The sequence below is a fragment of the Bubalus kerabau genome, chromosome 10 (genome assembly GCF_029407905.1).
Source record: "Bubalus kerabau isolate K-KA32 ecotype Philippines breed swamp buffalo chromosome 10, PCC_UOA_SB_1v2, whole genome shotgun sequence".
In the NCBI taxonomy this organism is placed as follows: Eukaryota; Metazoa; Chordata; class Mammalia; order Artiodactyla; family Bovidae; genus Bubalus; species Bubalus kerabau.
Genome location: NC_073633.1, coordinates 82,947,792 through 82,954,407, shown reverse-complemented (window position 1 = coordinate 82,954,407; position 6,616 = coordinate 82,947,792). Strand labels below are relative to the sequence as shown.

The 6,616-nt window shown below is 48.6% G+C and overlaps 1 long non-coding RNA gene across 3 annotated transcripts; it reads left to right on the top strand.

Annotated features, from left to right (window-relative positions):
- Positions 1-3,211: 3,211 nt before the first annotated feature.
- LOC129620643 (uncharacterized) lies at positions 3,212-5,162 on the top strand. Of its 3 annotated transcripts, XR_008698630.1 has the most exons (5): positions 3,212-3,339; positions 3,439-3,548; positions 3,668-3,719; positions 3,809-4,107; positions 4,425-5,162. It is a non-coding gene; the product is annotated as an uncharacterized LOC129620643 (long non-coding RNA). The 3 variants fall into 3 exon arrangements; XR_008698629.1 differs by having other exon boundaries at positions 3,439-3,719; XR_008698628.1 differs by having other exon boundaries at positions 3,439-4,107.
- The last annotated feature ends 1,454 nt before the right edge of the window (positions 5,163-6,616 follow it).

Here is a 6,616-nt window from a genome sequence, read left to right as displayed (position 1 = left end):
GGATAATGCTGCCCCTGTTGTATACCTATGAGACCCTCTTTCCCAGACACCCAGGTCAGTTCTCTAATATCAGGTAATGTCAGGCCATTGGCCAGCTTCCCAGAGGTGACAGATCAGCACTCCCCAACCTCACAAAGAGGAAATGCAAAGGAACCCTCAAGAGTTTTTGCACAGTGCTAGACTGTCCGCCTGCAGACTTTCCCAGCTGTGGAAGTACCAACCAGGACACAAGGAGAGTCTGATATTGGAGATCTGGGATGAATTAATTCACAAAACTCCTTCCGACATGGTGATGGGGTAGAGGTCCTATGCAGGGCTGGTCCTTAGCAACAGCTTCAAGGAGTGTCCTTTTATGCACTCCCTTCCCTCTTTGAACATTCTCTGCCCTCAGATCTTCCAGGGCCATCACTGTAGTTCATGAGACGCCCTAATTCATATCCCTAGGTCTATTCCTTTTTTTTTTTAAGAGGCTCAAGTAAAGTGGGAGAAAATCAATCCAAAGGAATGATATCTAATGTTGGACTTTGGAACACTGGCATTCTCTGCTTCCAAAAGGGACTTCCATGAGACAGAGTTAGGATCTGCCTCCAGATGGTACTGATTCCAAGCTGGGAAGCAAGCTGGGGTAGTGACCTCCTGGTTGCGGAAGGCAGAGGTAGCAATCACAAGGGAACAGATGAAGGGAAGACAGGGCTCAGTGGGAGGGTAGGACAAGCCTCTAAAGTTCTACCACCTGAGTGTGACTCCTGGGTCTGCTGTTCCTATTGGCTATTTACTCTCTGCCTCAGTTTCCTCATTTTAAAGCTGAGACGACTCTAGCGTCCATCTCACAGTTTTAAATCAGAGAATACTAGTGAAGTGCTTACCCTAGTGCCTGACACAGAAGTACCAACACCATCAGCTGCTACCATTATATAGGATTGTCAAATCAGGAGACTTAGAATAAGGCAAGCAAGTTTATCTCTCTTCAAAAGTGATGGGGACCTGTGGGATGACGGACTTCTGGTGGTGACTTTTTCCTACCACAGAATGTAAATATGTGAGGTTAGGATTTTAATTCAGAGAAGGCAATGGCACCCCACTCCAATACTCTTGCCTGGAAAATCCCATGGATGGAGGAGCCTGGTGGGCTGCAGTCCATAGGGTTGCTAAGAGTCGGACACGACTGAGAGACTTCACTTTCATTTTTCACTTTCATGCACTGGAGAAGGAAATGGCAACCCACTCCAGTGTTCTTGCCTGGAGAATCCCAGAGATGGGGGAGCCTGGTGGGCTGCCATCTCTGGGGTCACACAGAGTCGGACACAACTGAAGCTACTTAGCAGCAGCTGCAGGATTTTAATTATTTCGGCAGGGTAGCGAGGCTTTTCAGGGCAAGATGGGAATAAGAATTAACAGGTAAATGCTTATTTTTAATTCCTGGCAATACTGCAAAGAGATCAGGTGAACAGATCCAAGGACTTCAGCTCTGGGACATGATGGTGATAACGAGAGTGAAAATTGGCCAGAAAAATTTTAACCTTGACGTCAAAGCCCAGACCAACCATTCTTAAGCTTTCGGGGGATCATGAACTCCTCAGCGAACCTGATGGGTCTGCGTGCTCTTCCCAGGAAAAACCTCACATGCAATCAAAACTCTACACAGAATTCCAGAGTGACCCTGGATCCCCTGAAGCCTGTCCATAGATCCTGAGGGAGTCTGACAAATAAGAATCTCTTGTGGGAGAAAGAAAAGCCTGCAGACTGACTGATGTCAGGAAGGATCTGGGAGCAAATACATCAGGGTCAAAGGCTGAACCAGGCCATCGGGTTCCTGAGGAAGCCCTCTGGGAAGCTGCTGGGCCGTGACACGAAGTTTGCATTCAAAAGTGATCCCCAGGACTTCCCTGGTGGTCCAAGGGTTAAGAATCCACCTGCCAACGCAGGGGACATGAGTTTGATCCCTGGTCCAGGAAGATTCCACATACTGTGAGGCAACTAAGCCCATGTGCCACAACTACTGAGCCTGTGCTCTAAAGCCTGCGGTTTGCAACAAGAGAAGTCACTGCAATGAGAAACCCTTGCACTACAACTAGAGAAAGCCCATGCACATCAGTGAAGACCCAGTGCAGCCAAAAATAAATACAATAAATTAAAAAAAATTTTTAAGTGATCCCCACTGTGGATATAGACTTACATGAACACTTAAACCAATGGTGTGCACAGGGCCGTAAGGATGCTGTGTAGGTGGGCAGTGGGGTGCAGACAGGGAGGAGTGGACAATAGGGGAAGGACTGAGCAGGACACAGCATTTTTTCCCATTAGTGGAGAAACCTTCCTCGGTGACCCCAGGAGAACAGAGGAAGAGGGGGATCAGTGCAAATGTGAGTGGTGACAGGAGGAGACCTCCCCCTGCATCCCCGCCGCTGTCCCTGCTGTGCACAGATGTGGGGATCCCAGAATCACCCTGGATCACACCCTCTATCCCACCCTACTTCCTGCTTATCTCAAAACCACGTCCTTCTAAACTACTGCCGCAGCCCTCATCACTCACTGCCATGGCTCATCCAGTCTCCTAGCATCTCCCTGCTATCCTCCTGCCTTCTTTTATTTATGCCCCACACTGCAGCCAACAAGCTCTTCCTCAAAGGGAAATCTGACTGTGCCCTCAGAATAAGATGCTGCCCCCTGAATATGCCTCTAACCGTGATGGCCTTGTTCCCACCCTCCCCATGGGTGCCCATCCTCAGGCTTTCCAGGACCTGAACCATGCCCCCCACCCCCTGCCTGGCCAGCTCCGACTCTGCCTTCAGGTCTCTGGGGGACATCCCTGGTGTCCTCCTTTAGGATGTCTCTTCTACTCTCTCCTCCACCTCCAACATCGCTCACCACGACCTCGACTCCAGCCAGCAGAACTATTGATCTTGCAGTTCCCTCCCAGTGTCTCTTCTCCACTCCGGGCCACTTCCTCCTCCTGCCTCAGTGGCTGCTGATGGGCTCAGTCTGCATCACTTCCAGTGCCTTCCCTAGCCTCCCAGGACTAGCCCTGCCTTCCATGCGCCCTTAACCCGCAGATCTGCCCCAGCAGAGGTCTCTCCTCCCCTCCCCTTTCTGGGCAGGGCCTGGGCCTTGGGCTGTCTTGTGTATTACTGCATTCCTGCAAGGATGAGTGGATTAACATACTGACACACTTACAACAGTGCCTGGAAAATAGTAAACTCAAGAGGCGGCTATTATTACTGTTGCTGATGTTGTCATCAGGTTCATTATTATGATCATTTACAGCTATAGTCTCAGCACCTGACATGCGGTAGCATCCAATAAATTTTTGCTAAGAGAATGAATGGATGATAAAACTCGGTAAGTGTATCATTGCAGTCATCTTTGCGCTTTTTGCTTTTGTTTAAATGCTTTTTTTTTTTTTTTAAAGAATTACTTTATGCTCTTCAAAATGACTAGGATAAGGAATCTGGAGCCAGCAAACCTTGAAACTGAAGTAGAGAAAGGCCAGTCCAAAGTTACACCCAAAGCTGCCAGCTGAATCTGGGGACACGACATGGCAAGTCCAGGTCTTTGCTGCCCTCTCCCCCTTCAGAATTAAGTTTCTAGAAGAATTTGCTGGGGGGGTGGGGGTCGGGGGAAGGAGGGCCTTCCAGAAGTTCTCTTCTCCTTATCCTGCTTTCTCCAGCCCCGGCTGCTGCACAGAGAGGAGAGGAGGGTGGTGGAGTGCACACATTGGGGTGAGATTTCATTTACTTGCGTTCATTTGTGTCACTTAATTATTGCAGTCTCGGGCCTCTTCCAATAAATGTGTTTTCCTAACCCACAGCCTCTGGGCTATCATTCTCACCATATCTATTATGACTGAATGGCTTCTTGGGAACAGAGCGACCTTCTCCGAATTGCGAGCTAAGTAGGGCATACTAAAGAGCTTCCTGCCCTTCATGAGAGGGAGGTGGCGGGCCAGTCCCCTGTGCTCTGGTGACCAACGCTTGTTGTTTCACTGGCTGTCACCTGCTGAAACAATGGGACTGGAGGCTTATACAACAGTGCACCCAGCTGCAGCCCAACGAGGAGTCAAACCACAGCCTCCAGGAAGGAGCAGGAGCCTGCTTATTTACGCAACTGGTAAAGCTCATCCATCTTGATCTGTTGGCTTCTCCGGGGGAATATGAAGGGGCCGAGATTACATTAAGCAAAAAGCAGTACCACCCAGGAGACAATTTAGACCCTAGGTGCACCAAACATTTCTATTCAAAGAGAATTCGCTGCCTGTACAGGGTTTTACTTCCCTCTGCTCAACACTTCGAGTTAAAATTCTTTTCTCTCCTGCCCTCCAAAATAGACCACACAGGGCAGCAGAAGCTGGGTATCTAATTGCAAATTCCATAAACAAATGAGCAGCTGTCTCCATACTGACAAATGCATGTCTTTTGTCTTTCCAGACGCTTCCAAAAGAAATGCACAGTGAACAGAGTACTGTATGCTTTTTGGGAAACAGATTTACCTTCTTAATTATGTTTTTACTTGCCCTCGGGTTAAAATTAGTTTGCCTTGCCTGAGCTGACACCAGCTTGAGTGGAAAGAGATGGTTGGCGCGCTCTAGGGAAGAAAACAGGATCTGATGGGAACCATCTGCTGCTGGGACTCTGTGAGGACGACGTCTCTGAGGACCTGCCTCTAAGGGCTGAGAGTTACCCCAGGTCACCATGAGGCAGGAGCCAGATGGGCCCCAGGGTGAACAGGGGTGAACAGCCAGAGTTTGCCCCCTGTGGACAGAGACCCCAAGCAAGAGAAGAGCTGGGCCCTGCCCAGGTAAGAGATAAAAGGCCACATATTCCTCATTCTGGAAGTCAAGGAGACCTTCCTGATTACACATGCACAGAAGGGCTCCTTGAAGATCAAGAAGGGAGGGAGCATCGCCTCATAGTGATGCCAACCTACCCATAGGCCTCTTCACTGGAATTCATTTTGGCTAAGAGATGTTCTCACACACATCGGAGGACCCCGAGATAAACCAAACCTGGATGCAGAATCAGGCAAAGCAAGATGATCGTCCAAATGAAGCTCAGCAGAAAGGCCCTATACAAGGGATTCAAACTACCATGAGGGCACAGCTTTTTCTCTGAGCCCACCTGGGTGTCTATCCACATGTACTCTTCTTCCTCCCAATAAACACTTTACTTCTTTCACTACTTTCTGTCTCTGTGTGGAAATTCATTTCTATACATCTGATGGGCCAGGGCCTTATCACTGGTCACTGGTCACTGGTCCCTGGTGGTCTAGTGGCTAGAATTCAGCCCTCTGTAATCTCTGGCCAGGAACCGAAATCCTGCTCCAAGCCACTGCAGGCTGAGGGCACCCGAGATCAACCACTCTCTCACTCACACAAAAACTACTTTGAGGGTGGGTGGCAAAGACATCACACAGCAGTTTTCAGGGGAGTTATCATCACTCGCTGGGGACGGGTGTCTCTCCAAACTCACACATCCTCAGGATTAGCCTGACAGCGGAGAAATGGAAATCTGGGCCCTGATCTTCATGCTCGATCAAGGATGGAGGCTTCCTTGAAACCCTCTTTAGCCACAATCCCCTTGAGGATGTGGGAGCTGCATCTACAGTCAAATCTGATTAACTCTGTTCAACCAAGACTCGACGTTCAGCTCTAAATAAGAAACAGACACTGAGGTTGGCCCTGGCATCACAAGCCCCCACTTCCCTGCTGCTGGCAAAAGAGGAAAATCATTAGTCAAAGACAGACTGAGTCAATACCTAGAATAGTCAAATTCATAGAGTCAGAGGTACATCAGTAGATGCCAGGGGCTGGAGGTAGAGGGTGGAGTGGGGACTTAGTGTTTAATGGGAACAGAGTTTCAGTTTAAGAAGGGAAAAAACTCCAGAGATGGATGAGACTAAGAGTTGCACAACAATGTGAATGTATTTAGTGCCTCTGAACTGTACAGTTAAATATGGTTAAAATAGTATGTTTCATGGTCTTCCCTGGTAGCTAAGCTGGTAAAGAATCCACCTGCAATGCAGGAGATCCCGCTTCAATTCCCGGATTGGGAAGATTCCCTGGAGAAGGGATAGGCTACCCACTCCAGTATTCTTGGGCTTCCCTCGTGGCTCAGACAGTAAAGAATCCATCTGCAGTGTGGAAGATCTGGATTCGATCCCTGGGTTGGGAAGATCTCCTGGAGGAGGGCATGGCAACCCTGTCTAGTACTCTTGCCTGGAGAATCCCCATGGACAGAGGAGCCTGGTGGATTACAGTCCCTGGAGTCACAGAGTCAGACACAACTGAGAGACTAAGCACACAGCACAGTATATTTCATATCAGGTGACTTTCAACACAATAAAAAAACAACAACACGCACACAAAGAAAACAAAGACAGACATCATCGTGCAAGCCCCAAAGTCTTCACATGCCTGTAGCTAATACACTAGGCAAAGAGAAGTGCTATATGCTACCTCTAGCCTGTCACTTTGCAACCTGCGAGCTAATTTTAGAAGTTCTAGCACATAGAAATGCTAAAGTAGGTGCTTCTGGGTCTGCAAAACTCACCATGGGAAGCCGCTTATGAAATCTGAGTAAGAAATAACTTTCATTGCATTAAACCACTGATATTTGGAGGT